We start from the raw sequence: 27,247 nt of genomic DNA on the forward strand, positions 1-27,247 counted from the left end.
CAGCCAGTTTGTTACCCGCAAAGAGTATGCCCGTCCAAGCCATGAGCAGCCAGTTTCTCCAGGAGAATGCTGTGGGGAACGGTGTCAAAGGCTTTACTAAGGTCCAGGTAAACAATATCCACAGCCTTTCCCTCATCCAGTAAGTGGGTCACCTTGTCATAGAAGAAGATCAGGTTAGTCAAGCAGGACCCATGCTGATTGGGCCCGATTACCTGATTGTCCTGTACGTGCTGCGTGATGGCACTCAGGATGATCTGCTCCATAACCTTCCCTGGCACCAAGGTCAGGCCACAGGCCTGTAGTTCCCCACATCCTCCTCCTGGCCCTTCTTGTAGATAGGTGTCACATTTGCTAACCTCCAGTCAACTGGGACCTCCCTGGTTAGGCAGGACTGCTGATAGATGATGGAAAGTGGCTTGGTGAGCACTTCCACCAGCTCCCTCAGTACCCTGAATGGATCCGAATTTGGAAAACCCAGATCTAGGTGAGTAACTGTTTGAAGCCATTTTTTTCCATCCAACAGTTTTTCTTCATGTTCACCTTGTTGATATTTCTCATTCTTGTATTAATTGCTGTAGTAGTAGAAAGCATTTGTAACAACAAAAATAGCAGAATTATCTGAATTGAGTTTCACCCCATTTTTACACAGTCAAATCAGATAACGTAATGGCTTTTTAAGCTTCCTTCTCAGATGTTTCCTGTCACACTTCATTTTGCAGTGCATTCAGATAAGACCACTGCAGTTTACTGAAGGTGTCCTTCAAACTTGATCCAAGGCCATATTCTGTCACTTGTTGGAGTAAATCTGAATGATGCTTGCTTCACATTTGCATGTGCTGTATGTTGTGGAATTCCACTGAAGCTTTTTTTTTTCTTTATGAATAGATGTTAGCATATACAGGCTTGAGTTTAAGACCTCTGAAAGTCAGGTTTTGTCTGTTCAGTTCTGTTAAAAATGAGTCTAGTCTTCTTTCAGCCTCCACACTGCAAGAGACCACCGAAAAGACTTGAGAACAACACTTGGTGAAAACACTTTTTCTTTGCACTGCCACCAGCATTTAGTTTTTCTTAATACCTCTTGCTTATCGTTTACTTCATCTGTTATATGAAAATACTTATCATAAGAACTAATACCACTGTAAGGATTTGATCATATGTACAGAAAACAGTACTTAGGTGAAAAGCAGTTGACTTGATTGTAACTTGGACAAAACTAAAGTGATAACCAAGCTACTAATAAAAGAAAACAAGTTCATTGCATCCATGAGACTTCTGGTTTACTCATGTACTGTACTTTGAGGCTATTGAAGTGTTTTGATATCCAAGGAAATAGATGAAATGAACAACACAAGGACTAAGATAGCCTCCCTGGAGTCTATAAACTCTAAATGTCATGTTTCTCCCTATACTTTTGTAATATTCAGGCTGTAAACATTGTAAATACTATTGACATCCCCATCCTGAATCAATTCAGACTACTTGTCACGGAGTGCTCCGATTATCAGAATCCTTACTTGGTTAGAAGAATATCCATAATATGATGGGTGGCAGATTGGCAGGCCAACAGATCAGGTTTGAAGTTTTTGGTTTTGAAATCGGAGTTGCTTTGTGTGGGTATAATAGAAGCATTATTCTCACCTTTTATCCCATTTGGGAAAAAAATGTAGTATTGTTTGTTCTGAATTCTGGTAACCTCACCTTTTAGCTTGTTTGAAATAATTAATTGCTTCCAATACTTGTCAGTGAAAATACTTCATTCATACTACCTCACACAAAGAGGCTTTATATTGATCTAATGGTTGCTTTTCATTTGTCATCTAGGATCAAAACAAATTGCTCCTAGGAGTTATGTGGCTTGAGAAATTATTTAGTTTTGTCTATTGCCTATGATTTTTATTGGATTTGAGGTGTGTTTAGTTTGATAAAATGGACTTAGTGTTTTCCAGATGTATTTCAATACACTATTCAAACAGAAGAAAAAAGTAAGAAAGGTTTATTTTATTAATCCATAAATCTAGTACTTCCTAATGTCAAATACTTGCCTTAAAGTAGTTACAAATCCTTTCTTGGCAATTTAACAATTTGCCAGAGAAGGCTTATTTCAAGAATTGCCCGATAGCCCCTATGACAATTGCTATGGAGGTGTTGCATGAACTGCAACATTACACTTCTAATTTTGACTAGGATGGTTTTATCCCTTATTTTGTTTCAAGAACTGTATTTGTTTGCTATGCATTTAGAGATTATTTTTATTTTTATTTAATAATTAATCTGTATGCTTTTATTTAATGTGACTTAGCATTCTTTACATTATATGTATTTTTCTGATATCAGTTTAGCTGTTTGGTAAAAGTGTATATAATCACTTTTGAGGATAACAGATTATAAAAGCAAAGATCTCTGGATTCACAGAATTCTTATGCTGGCAAAAATTGTGTCAAAAAATATTTCCACTATCATATGTATATGTCACTTCTCTGCGTAACAAACCCCAAAGGATTAAATGGAGTTTCCTTTGGCATAGTTTGAAACAATGCTGCTATTTGTGTTATAACCCACTCTTGCAAAAAACTAAGTTGTTCTCTTCAGTGAAATTAAACCATGTGTAGATTATACAAACACAAAGTCAAACACATTTCCAAGCAAATACAATTAACTAGGATTGAGCCTGTTGGACCATTCAGGCCATATTAACTAGTTCCCTAACATAAAATGTGTGTGAAATAGAATATTTCTGGGTGTTTTGCTCTCCTAGCTAATCATTTTGGTGCCTTCCAGTTCTCCATGATTATATTGGATTTTATCATTGCCCTTCTTGATATCTTCTCACAAAATGAAGAGCCCTGGTCTGTCTCTGTATGAAAGGCATTCTTTATCCTTGAAGGCATTCCCTAAAACTTTTCCACTTTTACTTCTTATTTGATTTGGTGAGAGGGAGGGTTGGAAGGATTACAACTGAAAAGCTAAGAAAAATATTTATTTAAGTATCTTCTTTATTCAGTGAGGGAATTTTGTTTGTGTTTATTTTAATTTATTTTAAGTGACTGAGCATCAAGGTGGTACTGGCATGATAATTGCAAAAATCTTTGAGTGGCAGCTTAAAATCCATAATTTGTGCCCCATTCCAACTTTATGTATGCATTCTGGTAGAAAAATGTTTTCTGTAGAAGTAGTTTGATCCTGGAAAGTCTGGCTTAATGTACAGAATTTGAAGCGTGGGCATAATGCTGTGACTTAACTCTACTCAAAAACTTCAAGTATAAACTGTACAGATGGGCATAATTAGGGCACCTGACTCTCAGTGACATTACCAATGCCATCTGGTTTGTCACATGCATATTATGCATTTTGAGACATACTTGCATTTTTCTGAGGAAGGTATTCTCTTATTTTGCTAACCCTGGCCTGTACAGAAGGTGCATATACTACAAGCAATTAAATGTTTCTGTCTTGTTTCTTCTTTATATAATTACTTTCCTTGCTGAATATATCTGTAATAAAATATGATGGTCCATTTCCAAATGTCCTTTATTATTTGAGCTGGAGCAATTTATTTTCCAAAGTATTTCTCTTCTGAATTTCTTTTGTTTTCTGTGCCCTTATTTATTTTGTTCTGATTATAGATGATAGCCATTCACTTCCTTTGAGTGCAGAATGATGCAGAATGAAGCCCTCATAACCCAAGGGGAAATGGTCAGGACCTGCTACACCACTTGGACACACACAAGTCTTTGGAGCCAGATGGGATCCACCCAAGGGTACTGAGGGAGCTGGTGGAAGTGCTCACCAAGCCACTTTCCATCATCTATCAGCAGTCCTGCCTAACCAGGGAGGTCCCAGTTGACTGGAGGTTAGCAAATGTGACACCTATCTACAAGAAGGGCCAGGAGGAGGATGTGGGGAACTACAGGCCTGTGGCCTGACCTTGGTGCCAGGGAAGGTTATGGAGCAGATCATCCTGAGTGCCATCACGCAGCACGTACAGGACAATCAGGTAATCGGGCCCAATCAGCATGGGTCCTGCTTGACTAACCTGATCTCCTTCTATGACAAGGTGACCCACTTACTGGATGAGGGAAAGGCTGTGGATATTGTTTACCTGGACCTTAGTAAAGCCTTTGACACCGTTCCCCACAGCATTCTCCTGGAGAAACTGGCTGCTCATGGCTTGGACGGGCATACTCTTTGCGGGTAACAAACTGGCTGGATGGCTGGGCCCAAAGAGTTGTGGTGAATGGAGTTAACTCCAGTTGGCAGCCAGTCACAAGTGGTGTTCCCCAGGGCTCAGTACTGGGGCCAGGTCTGTTTAATATCTTTATCAACGATCTGGATGAGGGGATTGAGGGCACCCTCAGTAAGTTGCAGACGACACCAAGTTGGGTGGGAGTGTCGATCTGCTGGAGGGTAGGAAGGCTCTAGAGAGGGATCTGCACCGGCTGGATCGATGGGCTGAGGCCAACTGTATGAGGTTCAACAAGGCCAGGTGCCGGGTCCTGCACTTGGGTCACAACAACCCCATGCAACGCTACAGGCTTGGGAAAGAGTGGCTGGAGAGCTGCCTGGTGGAAAAGGACCTGGGGGTGCTGGTCAACAGCCAGCTGAACATGAGCCAGCAGTGTGCCCAGGTAGCCAAGGCGGCCAATAGCATCCTGGCTTGCATCAGGAATAATGTGGCCAGCAGGACTAGGAAAGTGATCATCCCCCTGTACTCGTCACTGGTGAGGCCGCACCTTGAATACTGTGTTCAGTTTTGGGCCCCTCACTACAAGAAGGACATGGAGGTGCTGGAGGTGTCCAAAGAAGGGCAACAAAGCTGGTGAAGGGCCTAGAGCACAAGTCTTATGAGGATCAGCTGAGGGAGCTGGGGTTGTTTAGCCTGGAGAAGAGGAGGCTGAGGAGAGATCTTATTGCTCTCTACAAGTACCTGAAAGGAGGTGGTGGTGAGGTGGGGGTCGGTCTCTTCTCCCAAGTAACAAGTGATAGGACAAGACGAAATGGCCTCGAGTTGTGCGAGGGGAGGTTTAGGTTGGATATTAGGAAAAACTTCTTCACCGAAAGGGCAGTCAGGCACTGGACCAGGCTGCCCTGGGAAGTGGTTGAGTCTCCATCTGTGGCGGTATTTAAAAGACAGGTAGATGTGGTGCTTCGGGACATGGTTTAGTGGTGGACTTGACAGTGCTAGGTTAAAGCTTGGACTCGATGATCTTAAAGGTCTTTTCCAACCTAAACAATTGTATGATTCATACAGAACAGATAATTTAACTGTGATATTTCTGCGAAAGTCAGTATATTAAATATGGAACAAATCTTGGCATGTCCACAGCAAATTAAGTCTCTTGCAGAAGAGTAATGTGAAATACTTTATATGTTTATTTATGTGTTTGTCAATTTATATAGGACACCTATCATGACAATGACAAATTCCTAGAGTAGGATTACTGAATACATTAAAGCCTTTTAGAAGCAAGTCTTACATCCTTCTGAACCTTAGCTGCTGAAGATGGCAGTACTGTCTCTGAGAGAATGGGAATTGATCCAGGATGCCTGTATATCCATACAACTTAAATTGTAGTTTTCTTTGGAAAAAAAAAAGTGTTCTATTTACGCTCAGGCTAAGGTTCTAACCCATGATAGAGGTCTTGCATGGACTGGAGAAGGTTCTGAAAGTATTGCATAACTATTTTGCGGCTTATAAAATGTCAGCCTCACGTGGTTCTAAGGCTTTTTGTATGCTTTTTATTTGTGATCTCAGAAGGATTTAGTTTGTCTTTTGTTTTGATCTGTTTTGTTTTGTTTTTTTTTAAATGGTATGTTGAAATGAGCAGATAATCCTGGCATAGCATCTCTGACAGGATATCAGCTGGTAGGGCATTTTTGTAGGTGGTGCGTAAGAAGTAGTGAGATGCTACTTTATGCCTGTGACTGCCTTGATAGCAATAACCCTCTCAGAAAGACCTCAGGTCTTGAAAGACTCAAGAAGGTGGTAATTTGACTGTAGTTGGCTTAAGTTTGAGTGAAAGCTATTCGAGAACTTAGGTCCATATAATTTTAGGTACTGATGAAAGCATTGCATGTGTGCCTAACACCTTCATCCCTCTGCCCACTACTTGTAGTCTTTTTTCATGGATAGTATATGCATAGTCGTGCGGTTAACGTTGTAAAGGCCATCTCAGATTTTTTTCCCCTTTCTGTTCTTTGAGATGAACAGAACTTTATCTTTTTTTTTAAATGATGTTTATGGATGTTGACTCCTAGGGTAAATTGAAGTCTTCCCAAAAAGTGCATAGGAGAGACTGTTCCTGTCTGGTGTGCAGCTGAGCTTACTTACAGAGGTGAGAGACTGCAGGGAGCAAACAGCCAGGCTTCAGAGGCAACAGGGGGGAACCCTCCAGGATTGAAAGGGACAGAGAAGTTTGTTGCTACTTGGTTACTGATTTAATGCTGAAAAAGCTTGAAAGGGAGGCTCTTCCTGCAAGGGCATAACAGGTAGGATGCTGACTTGGCATCCTGCAAAACTTGGATTTTAGCCCTGTGCAGGCAAGGTACTCTCTGTAAGCCAAGCCTCTGGTCCTTCTAGGAGTCTGACCATGGCTACCTTCCTCTGTGTGGTGACAGCCACTTCCCCCAGCATGCTGTTTCTTCATCTTGGTTACTGGAGTCTGGTCCTCCCTTCCAGCTCCCAGGGCCATGTGATGGCTTTTGAGGTCAGCAAACAGAACTGGAAACAGAGACTGATGCTTTCTGTAAAACAGCTTATTGGTTGTCCTCAGAAAGCCACCCGGTTTCCTGAGCACTGGATGTTTATGCAACCTCTTTGAAGTTCTCTTGCTGTTGCTTTTTTTTTTTGACAGAGCTATCTCCTCCTGCAGCTCATTAACTTCATCAGTAAATACCTCATACCATAGTGGTCTACTACCCTTTAAGCAGAATCATCATAGAATCATAGAATATCCTGAGTTGGAAGGGACCCACAAGGATCATCGAGTCCAACTCCTGTCCCTGCACAGGACAACCCCAAAATTCACACCATATGTCTGAGGGCGTTGTCTAAATGCTTCTTAAATATTGTCAGGCTTCGCACCATGACTGCCTCCCGGGGGAGCCTGTTCCCGTGCTCCACCACCCTCTGGGTGAAGAACCTTTTCCTAATGTCCAACCTAAACCTCCCCTGGCATATCTTCCTGCTGTTCCCTTGGGTCCTGTCGCTGGTCACCAGGGAGAAGAGATCAGCACCTGCCCCTCCTCCTTCCCATGTGAGGAAGCTGTAGACTGCGATGAGGTCTCCCCTCAGTCTCCTCTTCTTTAGGCTGAACAGACCAAGTGACTTCAGCCGCTCCTCATATGGCTTCCCCTCTAAAGTAGCTCTGTAAGTTCATAACAAGTCACACATAGTGAGCAGTAGGCTGAGATTCCAGGCTGAAATAACGGATTACTTATAAGGCTGAAAAGTTCTACCAGTTTCCCAGTATGGAACCAGAGTACTGTATGCCTTAAGCCATTTAGTGGTGGTTGGATTGGCCTGTATCGGAACTCCATAGCTGAAAGATTCCTCTAGCTTACCAAAGATCTTAGATTTTATTTCTTTTGTCAGCCATGTGTAATAATGATCACCAAATGAATGTCCATCAAAAACACTAGCATAAAACCAAGATGATTCTGTCGATTTCAGAATGCTCAGTGAAGGCAAATCTTGGAAAAGAAATACAAAGTATTATCTAGTATTTGGGAACACGCTGTATTTTTAAATTAAAAACTTTATTAAATATTAGGAACAAGCTTCCCATTGAAATGAAATATTCTAATCAAATCCAAAGTATGATGTATTTTTCTTTGACTTTTCACTATGCAGGTGTTTTGGCATGCCTCACTTCGCACTGAAGCCTTTTTTTCTGGAGTAAATACGGTGTATCCCATATTTTTTTTTTTCCTAAATTTCTATTATAACTATATATTTTCTATATATAGATACATATGCTCTACATATATTTAGATATAGACACTTAAATATTTTATAAAAATGTATGTATAGATATATTTATATATCTAAATTTATGTAGATATATCTAGATATATCTATGTACGTATATAGATACCTATATAGAAAAAAAGATACTAAATATATACATTTGTATATGTATCTAATAAATATCTACTACATATCTAGTATCTCCTTTATATATAGACATCTCTATTTATATATCAGTATATCTATGTATTTTCTGTTTATATTTATCTATATATAGTTAAATATATTATCTATATATAAATAGGTATGTAGATAGTTTGCTATGCATAAATAGGTATATTTTTCCCCCCATAAAACTGATGTTGCAGTTAGCAATGTTTTTCATTCACTCTTGTTTTCAGTTAACACAGAACCATATGCCATAAAAAGAGACAGTGTGATAGGCTCATCAGTTTGTTATTGCTCTGAGATGCCTAGGCCAGCTGTAGACTTTGATTATTCACTGGAGAAGAAGATTTTGTAATTAAAACTGAGATTAATTTGCTCATTAGCATTAAACTCTCTCATTACAGTTCAAGCGCTGTTAGCCAGGTACAGTCTCTGGCGTCTTTTTTTGACTTGAGAGCTGATGTCCCCTAGACTGGTTATAGAGCACAGGCCAAATGTGATGAGAAAGGGTCCTTCCTTAGTTGCACTCCCCATGGTGAGGACCACACCTGAAGCCACAGCTACGGTGGGAACGTAACTGAGAAGCAGTTGTACCTTGCACGTCACAGCCGCGGAGTCAGCCTCAGACCAGGATGCTGCACTGCAGTTAAGGTAAAGGGCACGGTGCTTAGAGGTGGCATGTTCCTCACCCTAACTGCAGCAAAGGGGCTGAAGCCCCTCTACTGTCGAGGGAGAGAAACACCTTCTACAGTATGAGTTACACTTATCACCACAGGGCAGGAAGCAACAGAAGTCACTGCCCAAACCTGTGTTAGCTCCAATCTGGGCTTCCTATGGTGGGTTCAGTTTCTGCATGTTCTTAGTGTCATCAGTGCTACAAGCTAACATGGGGCTAGTGGGACACTAGCTAGTACTGGCATGAGTTGTGTTGTTTAAAGTACAGTAACGTTGAAGGATATATACTTTAAAAAAAAAAAAATCAGGTCAGAAATTTATAAAGGGTTAAAAATTGAAAACTGCAATAAGGAAAAGCTAATTTTATTCATATAAAACTCTGCGTCTTCCTTCAAAGAGATGATTGATTTAGCTTGGTTTGTACTAATGATGAAAGCAGTCAAGACCAACCAAGAAAAATACAGCTTCTGATGCTGCAATGCAATAAATAGGACTGTTCTGTCACCTACTCAAGAAGGTTGTGTTTAGATTTTCCAGCATGTAGCTCCCCCAAGCTGTGACATACTGAAGATGCAAGAAAATGTTTATTATTTTTTTTCCTTGTTAGGATGATCTGCTCCTCATTCTTGGCCCTTCTGATGGGTTGGGTGTAGATGAAGAGCCCTTTTCTTCTTTTCTAGGCCTGACAGAGCAGACTTTTTCTTGTCTCTTAGATTCTTATAGAACACTGGAAGGATAAAACAATGTAAAAATCAATGAGTCACAATCTATAATTTAAACATAATTCACCATGACTCATTCATGAAATGCTTTTGCAGAGTTTCATGTGACAAAACAATAACCATAAGTGTAATCATCAGTGCGTACTCAATCCTCTCTTTACAGCTATGCAGTTCTGTGATTCAAATGATTCTGGAGAGTCTTAGCAGATATAAATCAGCACAGAACTGTCAGAGGGAAAAGAACTCAATGACTTAGAGCAGATGCGGGGTCATACTTTATTATGGGTATGGTAGGTTCAACTGGCACACACATCTTCAGTTTTACACAGGGTAAAAAAAAATCAAGGACTGTTATCAGTTTTAAATTGCATTTAAAGTGTGCTGCTCTTAGTCTGGCAGAACAGATCGTGACAGCTTTGTTAGCAGTGATTTAATTCAGTTGTGTCTGTGGCTAGCTAGGGTAGTTCATACAGTCTTTCACTGATTGCACTTTTCCCAGGAGTCCCCTCAGAAAACAGGCTGCCACCGTTCCCATCCACTCTTCACGCAATCACCATGTTACCCAGACCCATTCCACTCCTTAAGCAAGAAGCTGCTGAGAGCAAGTGATGGGAGTTGTCCTGGCAAGGGCAGCCTAATCCAGGCTACACTCTCAAGACCTGTCTGGGTGCTTCCAGAAGATAACAGACCTTCTGTAGTGTCACTCGGTATTGCAGCCGTGGCTTATGTCTTATTCCAGAGGCAGGTTTGCCCGGGGAACAAGATTTGTAGATCTGCCTGCTAACAGATGTTGGTGTTGCGGCTTCAGTGATGCCCGCAGAATAGGTAGCAGTTGCACAGCTCTTCTAATGAGTGTGTCCTTTGTTATAAGGCCTTGCATTGGTGCTTCATGTTCTCAGTGCTTCTTGCATGAACTAGCTTAAAACACAAAAGAGAAACTGAAAAAACTGAATAAACAAACTATCAATACAGGGAGTGTTGGAAGGGATTAAAATAAGGAGCCATACTATCTGCATGAGCAAATTCCTTTATCAGTGTTTCCAGTAAATTAGCTACAGCAAATTACTAAATCAGAAGCTTTTAGGTAAAAAGGTATGTATGAAAGAAACATGGAACATAAATCAAAATCCAGTGTTCCAGAAGAAGCCAAGGTAAAGACAGGCTTGTGCAACTGTGACATGGCTTTTTTTATTACTGGGAAGGGAAGACAAAGAATTTGTCCAGTCACCTATCATAAATCCAGAATGCTAGGCACTGGACAGAGCCTTCTCAGTAGTCGTGAGGAGTGCTGTCTTTATAAGGGAAATTTGCATATTGTGGCTTAGATTAACAATCTGATGTATTCAGTCATTGACACAAATATATTCCAATACATTAAATGGCACATAATTAAGCATAGTTCCCAGCCTCTGTCACATGAAGAACTTAATCAATTATAGGAAGTAGCCTTCCCAGAAGGAGGTTTTTGAATTGATGTCGAATGACAAAATTAATCTGGCTTTAAAGGGTTTTTTTGTAAAAGGTTTCATCTGACCTTTCAAACTTGTTCAGACGGTTTTTAAGAAGTTAACTTTGTATCATAAACTTACTCTGTACACCAAAGAACCTAACAGAAATGTGGCTCTACACATTTCTGAATGAAATGTGTTGCTAAATAATATAGTGATTTAGGTTGGAAAAGACCTTTAAGATCATCAAGTCCAAACTTTAACCTAGCACTGTCAAGTCCACCACTAAACCATGTCCCGAAGCACCACATCTACCTGTCTTTTAAATACCGCCACAGATGGAGACTCAACCACTTCCCAGGGCAGCCTGGTCCAGTGCCTGACTACCCTTTCGGTGAAGAAGTTTTTCCTAGTATCCAACCTAAACCTCCCCTCGCACAACTCGAGGCCATTTCGTCTTGTCCTATCACTTGTTACTTGGGAGAAGAGACCCCCACCTCACCACCACCTCCCTTCAGGTAGTTGTAGAGAGCAATAAGATCTCTCCTCAGCCTCCTCTTCTCCAGACTAAACAACCCCAGCTCCCTCAGCTGATCCTCATAAGACTTTTGCTCTAGACCCTTCACCAACTTCATTGCCCTCCTCTGGACATGCTCCAGCACCTCCATGTCCTTCTTGTAGTGAGGGGCCCAAAACTGAACACAGTATTCAAGGTGCGGCCTCACCAGTGACGAGTACAGGGGGATGATCACTTTCCTAGTCCTGCTGGCCACATTATTCCTGATGCAAGCCAGGATGCTATTGGCCGCCTTGGCTACCTGGGCACACTGCTGGCTCATGTTCAGCTGGCTGTTGACCAGCACCCCCAGGTCCTTTTCCACCAGGCAGCTCTCCAGCCACTCTTTCCCAAGCCTGTAGCATTGCGTGGGGTTGTTGTGACCCAAGTGCAGGACCCGGCACCTGGCCTTGTTGAACCTCATACAGTTGGCCTCAGCCCATCGATCCAGCCAGTGCAGATCCCTCTCTAGAGCCTTCCTACCCTCCAGCAGATCGACACTCCCACCCAACTTGGTGTCGTCTGCAAACTTACTGAGGGTGCCCTCAATCCCCTCGTCCAGTTCATTAATAAAGATATTAAACAGACCTGGCCCCAGTACTGAGCCCTGGGGAACACCACTTGTGACTGGCTGCCAACTGGAGTTAACTCCATTCACCACAACTCTTTGGGCCCAGCCATCCAGCCAGTTTGTTACCCGCAAAGAGTATGCCCGTCCAAGCCATGAGCAGCCAGTTTCTCCAGGAGAATGCTGTGGGGAACGGTGTCAAAGGCTTTACTAAGGTCCAGGTAAACAATATCCACAGCCTTTCCCTCATCCAGTAAGTGGGTCACCTTGTCATAGAAGGAGATCAGGTTAGTCAAGCAGGACCCATGCTGATTGGGCCCGATTACCTGATTGTCCTGTACGTGCTGCGTGATGGCACTCAGGATGATCTGCTCCATAACCTTCCCTGGCACCAAGGTCAGGCCACAGGCCTGTAGTTCCCCACATCCTCCTCCTGGCCCTTCTTGTAGATAGGTGTCACATTTGCTAACCTCCAGTCAACTGGGACCTCCCTGGTTAGGCAGGACTGCTGATAGATGATGGAAAGTGGCTTGGTGAGCACTTCCACCAGCTCCCTCAGTACCCTTGGGTGGATCCCATCTGGCTCCAAAGACTTGTGTGTGTCATTAACTCATTAGACTGCATTATTATGTATTCCTTGTTGTTTATGACATTATTTGTTCTGGTGTCTTACTGTATAATCAGTCATTAATAGAAGACAAATGGTTAAGCAAAGGAGATTCAATAATTTAATATTTAGTCCTTAAAATTTATTCCAGCCCTTAAACATAACCTGCAATCATCATAATATAATATAATATAATATAATATAATATAACATAACATAACATAACATAACATAACATAACATAACATAACATACTATAAACAGGGCTAATATTAAATCATTGACTGAAAGTGATGCTAAGAAATTGTATAATGCTTCCATACCCAATACCAACACTGATTTATAATTCTCTCTTGATATCTGTGAAGTATCTCTGAGGTATTTAAGAAATTATGAATATTCCACTGTCTCTTCAGGCAGTCTGTTCCACTGGTCCTGTCTTGACAGAAACATTTCTAATATCTAGTCTGAATATTTCTAACTACTAAGTCCATTATTACTTTTTGTCCTTCTGTGACCATGAACTGATTACTTCCTTTCTTCAGATACATAAAAACATGCTAAAAGAGGCTTATGTAAGGTTTGAATAGCCTGTGATATTTCATTTAAAGAAGAGAACAATCTTTGATACAGGTTCTGCTTCGGTCCCTGATCACTCTTCCTGCTTTTCTCCTGTTTTCTAAAGTTGGCCTATACTTGTGAAAACCGTGACTGAGGTCTCACAGTTGCTGACTGGATCACAGAGATAAACCTGTGTGTGTTTCAGATCATGATTCTGATTATGGTCTTTTCTCTTTGGCAAATTTATTTTTATTTTGATAAAGATGGTAGAAGAGAAAATGCAAATTTCTGGTGTAATAGACTTATTCCAATATATTTCTCCAGCTAAAAAGGATAATGTAAATGCACAGGGTATACTGATACATGTAAATCATGTGTCAAATAATCATGTGAAAACTTTTCATTTCTAAAGAAAGATATGGAAAAAGTACTTGTTTGGGGTTTTTTTTTAAGAAAATGGCATTGATGATAAAGTCCTGATTATACCATCTTTATTAATTTTTCAGTACTGTAGGTATGAAAGCTTTTATGGAGCCCATGTCACAAGAACCACAAGTGTAGGTCATGCAATCTCTCTGTAACTAAAGTTGTTCCTGTAACTACTAGACATCTTGATCAGGCAGACCATGTCAGTTGTTGAGAAAACTTAATTTTCCCTAAATCTTTTTTCACTTCCTCTGGTTTACTTGGGTTGCTTCCATGTCAGCAGTTTTGCATTGTCAGAGGTGTGGTGTCAATTCGCTCTTCCGAAGAAAAACAAAGAGTTGTCCTGGAAAAGACAATATTCCTGAAGGAAACAGAAAATGAGCATAAGGTTTTCTGAGGTAGGCTAGGTTAATTTGTGTCTCTGAAAATCAGGCTGTAAGTGGATATTGTTTCAGTTGGAAAATAGATTTGGTTTTATAAGGCGGTTCCTTTTATATGATTGAATTAAGTGTATGCTTCTTTGAGCTGTTTATATTGATGTACAAATCTTCTACTAGCAAAAAGAAAATACTTTCTGAGGATGTAATTAATTTGTCTTGATCTATTCTGTAGTTTAAATTGAAACAGAGCATATGCATCACACTTGAGTAGCTTGCTAATATACCAGCTGAACTGATTAATAGTCTTCTGGATCAAATGTCAGTTTTATTCCTAAATAAAATAAATTCAAGTGAACATTTTAATATACAAATACAAAATATAAGTAGTGTGCTTCAATATGATCCATTAGGTGCAGCCCACAGTAATGAGAATTGAAGGTCCCAGCTGTTTTAAGTTTAACTGTAAGGCAAAGCCTAAACAGCGCAATCAGTTTGTCCTAGATTCCTTGCAGCATAGTTCAGGATGCTCTCTGACAAGCATACATAATCCTCTGAGAGGCTCTGTATTGTGAAGTTCTCTTTTAGATCCAATTTTAAATAGATTAAGCTTTGTATTTTGTTACTTAATTCCAAAGGCTGTAATACATACCCACAGAAATTATGTCAGAAAAGATTCTGTTACTTCCATGAAGTCTGTCTTGCTCCATTTTGCACATCTGTAACACACAGAGGTTGTCATGCAGCTTTTCCTGAGGGAAAAACCAGATCCTGAAAAAGTCACTTAAAGAACTACAAGAACTATAGTTTGCAGGTCCACATAAGGCTTTGGTCTTTATATATTAGTCCCATTGTATATTATTGTTGTATATTACAACTTGTATTGCGTTGTCTTCTCTATTTGAGAACAGACTGCCATGGCTTATGTTCATTGGGGTTTTTAGCTTTTTCTGATCCAGCAATTAAAATTGCTATTACTTGATGTTAGTCATACAACGAGCTTGCAACTCCCTAGCTGTTTGAAGTTAACATATATGACTTCAGTGAGTAGAACAGGAGTATCCCATGCAAAACAGTGTTGAAAACTGTTTAAGTTGAAGTTTACAATTGGTTTTCTTCATGTTTACTCTGGAAGTATCTGACACTATTCAGTTCCCATAAGCCTGAACAGTAGCCTCCAATAATGGAGGTGATTAAGGTGTTAAGAGCCAGTTCTGTGCCAAGGTATGCTGACTATACTGCATATTCTCCGTTGCAGTGGGCTCTTCAGACTTCACTCACATACCAAATGAAGAGGTCTTGAATCTCCTTAATGTAGGCTGGGTATGGATGAAATGTAGAGGGGGCTATAAATGACGGTCTTTGGCTCTTCAGAGTTTATAAAAAGGCTGATTTTTGAGAAAGAGACCAAGAACTTTTTAGAAGCAGATAGCAGAACTTTGATCAAGATTATGTTTTGAGTTTGATACCAATACTATCTTGTACACTCTAAGTAGTCCTACTTTTGTTGGTTCTTCTTTTCTCTTTGACTTCAGTGACTGCTGTCTATGTCTGTGTTTTATGATTCACTTTTTTTATGCTTTTCTGATGGATGAAAGCTACATGGAAGAGGAATGTTTCACATTGCTTTGATTGAGAATTTGGCTATCTACATCTGAATTCAATTATTGTTGCACTTAATTTTCAGGAACACCTGCTTGCACTACAATTTGGCACAATACCCCAGGCTTTTGGCCTCTAGAAATTAAGCCTGCTGTGGTCTAAGGGCGTAGAGTAGGTTAGTTTGCAATCATTGATTACATACCTTTTGGACTGCCGAAATACCTCACACTGTAGTATTGTAAGGCCAGTGAAACTTCAGTCTACAGAACATACTTAGTCTACATAAAACACTAGTTTTCTTGTGTTTGATTTAAAAAACCAATTATTTGTACAGTTCCATTTGAGATTTCAATGTTGCTTTCTCTTTTTCCAACTCTAGTCACCATCTTCTTGAATCAGAATTATAGTTGGAGTTACCATGTTTGTTACACATCTCAAATTTGGAGGTAATAACTGGTAACTTTTTGATTCCACTGTTCAATATTGGAGATGATGGCTTTTCCTATTTTTTCTTGTACAATACTTTCAAAGCAAAAATCTTTAAACATACATCATACTACAATTAAGCTGTAGTTCTATTCTGATTTTTTTTCCTGTTTCTCTGCCTCATGCTTTGTAGCACACAGCTGTTTGTGACAAAAACCTATACTTCAGGGTAAAAAGATTGAAAACTACAAAGTCTGTTAGGTTTTTCACATGCAAGTGCCCACACAGCATAGCAGGGTAAGAACCTGCAAGCTTATAGTGCACTTCCATGCTCCCTGGCTGTGCTTTCCTGCACTGGTGAATGCTATGGAGTCTTGTTCTCCCTTGTAACTTTAACTGCCAAAGTTTTAAGCTGTAAGTCTTCTCTCTTCTACTGCAGAGAAGTGTCTTAGAAATAGAGTAAATTAGAAGTCACTGCGACAAATTAATTAATCTTTAAAAATTTTATAATTGTGTAAATCAGTTATTGCACAAGTTAGTAACTATGTACTGACTTTTCTTTCCAGATCTTCTTTATACTCACTGCAAATAAACTTTTAAGTAAGCTGTGATTTATGGGCTAAAAATGCTTTGATCTTTCCCAGGAGTCTGTAGTAACCCTCCTTTTCCATGACTGAGTCATTCAACCAATATTTGAAGTATTACAGCCTGAGCCTAATGTAACTAACAGTGTAGCTAAATTTGCTTTATTTGCCCTGTATCAGTCTCCACTGCAATTATGAAGTTCTTGCATAACAACCTGAAGAACATCTGTTTGCCTACATCTTACTGTGAAGAAAGATATCAATAATACTGGATGCACTCCAGGCACTGTTATCACTTGTTGTTTCTTTTTCGCTCTTTTGTGTCAAGTAAAGCACCAAATATGTGTGAACTTGCTTAGCAGGAGAAAAAACCTAAACTGTCAAAGCTCTTAAGAACAAGAGAAGGCACTCCTAAGTCCTAATGTCATAATAAGCTATGGATTTTTAGCTTTTCAGGAAGACAGTTTTGTCTAAAATCTTATTCTGATTCACCTGCAGAATGAAACCTGAAATGAGAAATATCCAGTTCTGCCCCCCATCCTGCTGCTTGTTAACAATTAATAAACATGAGACATCATACAATATTCAAAATTTAAAAGGAAGCTGAAGACACTGGGCAAATTCAGGGCTTGCTGGACAGAATAATTGTGTATTAGGAATAAAAGTAGCAGAAGTAAAGATTTTGACGTGAAGTGTCCTTTTATATCACCTCATCCATAGAATTATCCTCAAAAGCATATTAGATGAAGAACAAAGACTGAACAGACATTCATCAGAGGTTCCATATCAAAAAAAGTTTGAGTCACCTCAATAATTCAGCAGGCTTCTAATGCATTTTGTCCATTAAGGCTTGCAACCATTTTGGACAGCTATGAAATTTTGTTGTGATTCTTGTGTTTACCAATATGATCATGAGATGAGTGCCAGTTGCTTTGTTTTGTTTTTAGAGCAAAGATAAATGTGATTACATGTCTAAGCATTTTCCTAGGTATAGGAATTACCTTGCATTTCTGAGAGCTTTCTATTAATCTTTCTTGTCTGCTTGAATCTGGTTAGGTTGTTGGTTTATGTTTTGGGGTTTTTTTTCAAAATAAACTCATCCAGTTTTCTGTACCAGTTCATGACAATCTGAGCAAACGATCACCCTTATTTTGTGGGCAGGCATACCCACAGCTTAACAAAATCAGTAATTAGTTCTGAGAAGTTAATGTGTACATGACAAGCTACTTATTACAGAAGTGTAACACCAGTCCATGTATCTTGTGCTGTAAAGACCAAACTATTAAAGAGTAGTAATCACATGTGCTTCCTCTTGTGGCTGTCACTACTAACAAAGATCTCTTCACCAACCTCGTGCACCCTGTTATCTCTCTCTTTGGTGCTTGCTGTTTGTGACTCTGCCCTATGTTTCTGAAGTGACAGGCTCCATTTATAAATTGGTAACTGTCACAGTAAACAAGCAGTTGATTATCTTTTTACTAGATACTTTTTCTGTGTATAGGGGTGTGCAGCTGGTGCATCCCTGACACCATGTGGAGCTCAGCTCCATGGGATGATGGTGATGGCAGCGGAACAAACTCCAGGTGCCTGGAAACTTCATCGCTGCTCATGCTGGTTGCTAAAACTCAAGTGAACAGGAAGCTCTAACATCTAAACTAGGGAAAAATATCCAAAATAGGACAGGACTGTGAAGATATATTCAGTCAGCTGTACTTTTACATTATAATGACAAATGTGATAGGAACAAATATGTATTTCTTCATACTAACCAATTTTATATTTAAAAAAAAAAAGGCAACAGACAAGAAATCTGTTTCTCTCCCTGTCCTCAGACTGTTTGAATAACATTTAGCTCTTGTGATTAGATGACATGGAATCACTTGTGACTGTTGGAGAAGAGAAGGTTATGAAGAACTCGAGGAGTATGACAAAGTTAGGTGCCTGCGAGGCGAATGACAGATGAGACTGACTATTGTCAGTTCAAGCTAATGCACAATAAAAGGCATAATTGTACTGCAAACATACCTTTGGGGGGGATCTAAATTAACTGTACCTTTAAGGGAAAAGGATCTGTGCATAAGTCCATGAAATTATTTGCCTAAAACATAGCTGTGCACTAGGAAAGCAAATAAGAAAATAAGATTGGAACAAGGAGAAATAATAAGGATTCCTGTGACCATATTAACCCTTTGCTGTGGTTTAACCCCAGCTGGCAACCAAGCACCACATAACTGCTCTCTCACTCCCCCCTTGTGGGATGGGGGAGAGAATCAGAAGAGTAAAAGTGAGAAAACTGGTGGGTTGAGATAAAGACAGTTTAATAGGTAAAGCAAAAGCTGCACACACAAGCAAATCAAAGCAAAGCAAGGAATTCATTCACTCCTTCCCATCGGCAGGCAGGTGTTCAGCCATTCCCAGGAAAGCAGGGCTCCATCACGCGTAACGGTTACTTGGGAAGACAAATGCCATCACTCTGAACGTCCCCCTCCTTCCTTCTTCTTCCCCCCAGCTTATATACTGAGCATGATGTCATACGGTATGGAATAGCCCTTGGGCCAGTCTGGGTCAGCTGGCCTGGCTGTGCCCCCTCCCAGCTTCTTGTGCACCCGGCAGAGCAGGGGAAGCTGAAAAGGCCTTGACCAGTGTAAGCACTGCTTAACAACAAGTAAAACATCAGTGTGTTATCAATCAACATTATTCTCATCCTAAATCCAAAACACAGCACTATACCAGCTACTAAGAAGAAAATTAACTCTATCCCAGCTGATACCAGGACACCCTTATATAATGAAGATTAGAATGAAATATTAAATACAGTATATTAGCTATAAAACTTGATTGTTATCCTTTATGTCTGATCCTGGTTATTCTATTTAGAAAAAGAATATATATATATATATATAGCATAGAAACATGGGTTTTATTTAGGCTTAAATTTACATCTATTAATTTATATGAATTAAGCAGGACATTCTGTAGCTTAACAATCATCATTTTTAAAATATCTGTTTTATCCTGATGAAACAGTACCTATTTATTTGCAGAGAGAAATGTGGTTCCTGGGGAAATATAATGAGCTGAGGTGAGGGTAAAATAAAGGGAAGTTGTAGGGGAGAAAATTGATCCAGTGTTACTTCATTTCTGTAGTGTCATAGGAGAATTTGCATGGATGAGAATTTGCTGGGTATGGAGCAGATCATCCTGAGTTCCATCACGCAGCACATATGGGACAACCAGGGGATCAGGCCCAGTCAGCATGGGTTTATAAAAGGCAGGTCCTGCTTGACTAACCTGATCTCCTTCTATGACAAGGTGACCCGCTTAGTGGATGAGAGAAAGGCTGTGGATGTTGTCTACCTGGACTTTAGTGTTGTCAAGCATTGGACCAGGCTGCCCAGGGAAGTGGCTGAGTCCCCATCCCTGGAGGTATTTAAAAGATGTATAGATGTGGTACTTCAGGACATGGTTTAGGGGTGGACTTGGCAGTGCTAGGTTAAAGGTTGGACTTGATCTTAAAGGTCTTTTCCAACCTACATGATTCTATGATTCTCTGATTCTCTGATTTGAAGGAAAATTCTGCAACTTCTTGGCTTTTGACTGAATGATGGAATCAACAATGTTACTAGACTCCAAAGTAATAACTAGTAGTACAGGACTGTCTGCGTCTGGTCTGCATAGTCTCCTGGACTTTTTACTTGCAAAGCATTTAAAAATATAAATTAACTTTTCAGACTTAGTAACTGGATACTTTCATGTGTCAGTTTGCTCTCTAGAATTTGAACTACTTTACAATGTTAAGTTGAAGATGTTGCTAGATTTGATATACTACCATGGAAAGAATTTGTGACTGCTTTATATTTTTGATATTTTACTTTGCTCAAAACAACTAGGAAAACCTTTAAGATAATGGTTGAATTTTAATGAGTATTCTTGGAGTCACAATGGTCGATGAAATCCAGCATTTGAATGTCAATTTCATCTTGATCAAACGTTACACCCAAAGACTGCAATTTATTCCGTAACTCTGAAGCAATTATGTCAGCATGATCACCATCTGCACTAGGCAGAATTTCAAATCAATGCTATTCTTTTATATTTTTTCTTGAAAGGGAGAAGCCTTTGTTAATCTTATATCACACTGAAAATAAAATAATCTCCCTATGGAACTCCATCTATCATAAAAGGAAAACAAAATATGAACCTCTTACAATATGGCCTTAATTTGTCTATTGGTGCATTCATAAAGCAAATTGTTACAAGTACAAGAGACAAAAATGCTTGGATTCTGTTCATACACTCAGCAAGTACCTAAATAACTTATGAAAATACATCGTTTCAATTCAGACTAAAGAGCTCATCTTGAAAGAGTTCAATATAGTCAGTGAACTGTCACAATTTTTGTAGGACCTGAGTCTGAAATTAGCAATGCACTGGAGAACTTCTGTCCTCCTGTACTGTGTCAGAGAAATCAGTAGGTTTTCTAAGGCTATAGGGCTCTGTTGTTCTGTTTAAATTGCAGGGTTGGCATTTCAGAGTGGAAGACATGCACTTAATGGTAATAATTTTGACATGCCCCTACTCCAAACAATTTCTGAAGTAAGTGAAACAAAAGTGCATGATATTAAGAGAACTATTTATGTAGTTTCCAAGTTCTAAACTAGAAAACCCATATCCACATTTGAATTCAACCTGTATTTGAATACTTTGTTAGATTTAGTGAGCAAACATAGAGAAATTGTTCTCTTGATGTGGCCTCCATTTGTAGGGTTTGGACCCTACATTAACACTGAGGGAAACTGCTATTTGACCCTGGCCTTTTGGGATGCAACTACAGGAAGTATGAATGCCTTTGTAGGCTGCTGTTTTTCTGTTTCAATTTTGTACGAACAGCAAAAAATCATAAAAACATAGGGGACACCATTAATAAACCAGGAGAAGCAATCATTCAGCTCAGAACCTTATCTCTGACAGTGGCCAAATGTGAATTCCTGGGGCAGAATGAAAGAACAAGGAATTTTTTTATTACTTTGTCTCCCCGCACTGAAATAAAAGTATTTCAAGTAAGAGGCTTAGATAGTGTCTGTGTACTTTATAGATTTCTCTTCCAAACAGAGTTTCAGCATCCTATTAAACCTATTAAATGCTGTGTGTAACTTTCTAGCTCAGAATATCTGTAAATCACTGGTTATTTGAAGCTTGGAGGGCATGGCAGGAGAGCCATTTCTTCTTTGCTTTCTGCACACATGTGTGACGGATGTCACAACAGCACGTCCAGCTGACCCCTGTCAGTGGTGGGATCCTTGACCATGTAGGTGTCGGGTCTCACCCACTGTGACAATTCTTCTGTTCTTTAGTTGCATTCACGTATTTGGGGAATCAGCTTTTGTTGATAAACCATTAGCAGAAGACAAAACCACAGCAATGTATAAATGAACAGTTTCGGAAGGAATGACCCTAGAATGCCTTTGTGGACTATATGTGAAGTTTTTTGTTTTATTCATGGATATAGTAAGCAGATGCAAATATTTGCAGGTAATACACTGTTATAAAAAGGAAATAAATTTCTTACACTAATCAAGTTCTTTCATTCAAATAGAAAAATACCATGCAGCTTAAGTCATCTGCTAATTGGCTCAAATAATCAATAATTGAACAGCAAATGTTCAATTTCCAGTTGGCAAACAATCCATGGCCTAAAATACTTGCACAAACTTTTCACTGTGGAATGAGAACAATGACTAAAATTGGAGGGGTGGCAGGGAAGCAAAGTGTACCTTGGCAAAATTCTCTAATCTGTGTAATCTGCTTCCTTGCATGTCTCAATGAGTCCTGTATGGCTGTGTAGGACTATTGCAGTAACTGTAATGTTTCTTTCTTTGTGTAGCTACCATATCTTCTTGATCTCACAGTCCCCCATGTAGAATTTGGATATAGAGGGTACATGGAAAAATGTGGAGGTGCTATCAGGGATTAAATCTGTTTAGGTGGGTTTAGGCAATGTGAGAAGTAACGATGCAACAAAAAATTTAGATTTTGTTTGGTTTCTGTTTTTGTTGCAAGCAAAGGGAGGAACTGAGATGAGGCATAAAACCTGAAATACAGTCTAGGAGTTGTTTAAACAAATTTGTGCCTTGTTCTTTCAAGTGCTCTCATGAGGTTTTCTGTCTGGAGGAAAGCAGCCAGATTTATGGCTTCTTACATCAGTTTATATGATGTGACAGTACAAACAGCTATGTGCAGTGTTAAGTATTCACTATTACAGTTTTATTTTATATTTCTAGCTAAGTTGTTTAATGTACTGTTTAAAACACAGTTGGTTTATTGTTTTGTTTTGTTTTGTTTTAAAGAATTCTGCTTCTTGTGGCTTCTGTTCCTTGAATTACTTTTTTTTATCATCAAGTCCTCAGATGGACTTTAGATGACTATACTAATGCCTGCCTTGGTGTTATGTTTATTGCCTGAGCAATACTTTTTTTACCTGATGGACTGTCATCCTCTGCTTTTTGGGTAGAATTGATATGAACTTTGCACTTTATGTTTTATTTTATTTTAGTGCATTTATATGCTTTCTCACACAGTTAGGGACAAGTTCATATTTGTATACAGCAGTTCAATTAAGAAATAAGGTGACATATCTCTCTCTCCCTGTGTGTCATTGATTCAAGTTCAGTTTACATGGATAGTGACAAATTGCCAACTATGAAATAAGCAGATACTTTCAATCGGAACAGTTTTAATATAAAATTTAGCATCACTACTTGACTCAGCAGACTGAGGCTTGAATGTGAGTTAAAGTGAATTTACATTTCCATCAGTGAGTTTGTCCCCTGGTACCAACATTGCATTACTATTTCATGGAGACACAATTTCAGACTCTTGAGGTATTAATAACACTGAAATTCACTTCCAGGTAAAAATTCATTGCTAAAATACCTCATGCCTTTGAGTCTGTCACCTGCAAAATGTTTGCTGGATTACTGCTGTGGTACAGTGGCCTGTTAAAGTTGAAAAGGTAAAGTAAGTCACAATCAAGAAACCACACACTTTTTAAGAGGACTTCATAGCACTGCACATTACTTGCAGACCCTTCTAGCTACATGGCATGTTTCATGTTAAACGATCATCACCTTAAAAAATACTAAAAATGGCCTGGATAGCAACAGGAGGTGCCCTAATTGTGAACTGCGGTACCCATAAGTCACCCACCTACTACTGAATGTAATAATTTTATCAACTGATTTGGTATTTCCAGACTTATTCTCTGTTCATTATTGTTATCCCCAACATTCTAACAATTGTCGAAAAATTTAGCCTACTTATTTTTATTTGTCCTTTTTCCAAGCAAATAGCTATCAGTATGATGTTTCATCAAGCTCAATTAGGTAAACCTGGGGGGGGGCTGTCTAACCGTTAGAGCAAATACACCTACTTCATTCTGATGTATGTGGAATAGGAAATGACCCCAAGTTTGTCCTCTCTGAAAGGTATATGGGATTTAAAGCATGAGTCAACAGGGTGGATACAACCAGTTCCAGCCACCTGGAAGCTGGGCCCTACTAACAAAGACAAGCACATGTAGCCAATATCATGGTAGGGTACTTTAATCTACCACTGGGCTTTCTCTAGATGCAATTTTAGACCTGGAGCAATAATTCCATTTGATCATGGTGCATGACAAATCTTTTTTTTCCCAGCTAGACCCTCTACCTGTGTTTCTTGAAGATTATGCTGGATTCTCCAGGAATCCAAACTTGATACCATTTGCTCTGTATTTTTGGTTAAGCATGCTTTCCAATGTGTCTGCCTCTCTAGGAAAGTCCTCATACATTTCTCCTCAGGCTTCGTCTACCAGTTACATATGACCTGCTCTGACATACAGCTTTGCAAGTAGCCAGAGTGCTGTCTCCAAAACTGTTCTGTGTATTATATGTTTTATGAACACTTTCTTGAGCTGTTTCATTTGTGGGCATAATGACATTTAACACTGGATATGTTTTCACTTGCTTCTCTTGATTTGTCTGCTCTGAGGCTCTGATCCTTCTGTTCCAGTTTGACAGTTGTATAAATTCATTACATGGGTTCCTGATTATGATTTTGTTTTTCCTCCTCATGCCCAAATTACTTCTGTTCTTTGTTGAAGTAAGTTAAGACTTTTTTAGTACCTACTATGGCTGTGAGTATTAATTGATGTTCTCTACAGGGTGTTAATAACATTACAGGAATTCCTGCACTATTTCGCTCTGTTAGGTGTATCTGGGGCAAGACCATAAAGCTGAGGCCTTTTTAGGATGGATTGCAAGTCCTCTAAGAAAAGCAAACTCTTGTTGGAGTATTCCTCCCACTACCGCTATCATCCCAAAGGTTTTAAGTAGTGTTGTCTTCTATTTTTAGATATCATATCTTGTTTCCTCGACAGAATAGCTGTGGATTACTGCCACATTGGATGACATGCTTTAGAAAATGCTGTGATGTATTAAAGATTGCTAGCACTCTTTAAGGCTGATTTATCTAAATGCCTGATCGCAAGTGTCACACTAGTCTGTGGAACAAATTAATGGGTTCAAACTACACGTTTCACTTTTTAGGTTCTTCAGCTTTCGTAAAATGAAATGTTGAAATACAAAATGTGAATCAAATAGCATTCTCATACTAAGTGGAAGCTCAAGTTCGGACTTTGTTTTTCTTTCTCCTCTCTATCTACTATAATTACAGATATCTACCAAACAGATAGACATGTATCAATAGTAGAAATATAAAGGAGATCAACTTAGTCCTGAATCAAGTCATTCTGACCGTTAGAATTAGCTAGATTTCTTTCTGTGTTAAAATATGTTAAATTCCAAATGTTATCTCAACAGATTAGACTACAATGAACTGAAACTATCTGTCTATGGCTTTCCCAAAAGAAGGGCCCAGATTCTACTGCTGGAAATCTTGGAAGCACCTATGGAGGTTGCTTCAGGAAGGAGTCACCTTCAGGGGTCTCTGGTTCTACTGATGCTCCTTGCTGTTTGTGCAAAACCTCTCAAACAGCCTCTGCAACTTGCTGACAAACTGCTCCTAATTCTGTCATATAGCTATTAATTGGAGCAAGACAGGAATCTTTCTTCCCCCTCCTCTCTTACTGTAAGTACTAAACACTATATATGCAAATTCTTTCTTGGCTTCTTAGCAGCAGAGGTAAGAATGAATCCCTCTTCCCTGCTCTTACCTTCCTAAGGAGGTGGAAAGTGGAACTGAGGGGATCGGGATGCTTGGCTCACAGGGCTGTTTTTCTGGGAGCAGCAACTGTCGATGGGGCAAGTTACTTGTCTCCTTCTCACAGCAGGTGCGGTTTGCAGCAAGTCTGGTTGTGAGTTTTCTCACATAGTCACTGGAGCTGTTACCGTTTTGCTATGCACCACAGTGCAGACAGGCACCTTACTTTGGCTTCAGGCATGTGCTGGCTTCAGAGAGAAGCAGACATATGATTTTTTTATAATCATTTTGTTAGGGCAGCCTGCAAGTTGTTGGTGTCAGCAGCAACCACAATCAACCGTGTTGCTGCCCTGAAGACCAGAGTAGTAGGTGACTTCTCTGCCAGCCCCAGTCTAAGCTAGTCATGGTGGTAACTGTGATACAGCTGCATCCTTGGACTATTCTCCAGCTTTCTTCCACAGAACTGAACTTATTCCCATGTGGTTTTGTTTTTCAGCTTTTAAAATATTAATGTATATATGAGCTTCATAAAACTTGCCTTTTATATCTAAATAAGACTTGATCTTCTTTCCTGAAGGTAGTCTACAACCAAAAGATTGCATCTTACATAGAAGATTCTGTGGGCAGTATCACTCTGTGCTCGTCCTCCTTCTTACTTTTTTCATAAATGTTTGCTGCTGTCAGACATGAAATATTGAGCTAGGTGGACCTTCAGTATGACCTTGCATTGCTGTACAAAATGTTAGTGAATGGGAAAAGGAACACCAGGTTTGATTATTAGCCATAAAACACTGAAAACTCTGTAAAACGGATGGAATACAATTGATATTCTAAATGCTTTTATAGGGTATGCAGTCAGATTAGATATCCTAGTTAAATCTCAGTTTCCAAACATAGAAATTAAATCATCTGTTAACCTGCATGCACAAAAAGAAAAAATAAAAACTTTTAAAACAAATTATCCATAAGTATAGTTCGTATGATAGTTAATAAATGCTGATTTTAACTAGTCTGTACTACTGTGTAGGCATTTTAAACTGCTCATAAGTGCAATGTTGGCTGTGGCAGATTGACTTTAAATTATTGAGCCTAATAGAAGCAGGTTCAGCTGTATCTTTCAATTTCTTGACTTTTTACAGGAAGTGTCTTATTTCAAATAATATCACTTTTCTGATAGTTTCTTGGTGTCTCCAATTAAATGACAGAAATATAAAATTCTCCAAAAAATCTTGAATTACACTGTGAAATATCGTCTGGACTTGTCTGATTTCTTACACCACAACAGCAGGATACATGGCAGGGCCATCACCCCTAGTTATGAAATATATAAAGTTACTAGCTGCGGGTGGAGGTGGTAATGCTT

This window comes from Platalea leucorodia (genome assembly GCF_965183815.1).
Source record: "Platalea leucorodia genome assembly, chromosome: Z".
NCBI lineage: Eukaryota > Metazoa > Chordata > Aves > Pelecaniformes > Threskiornithidae > Platalea > Platalea leucorodia.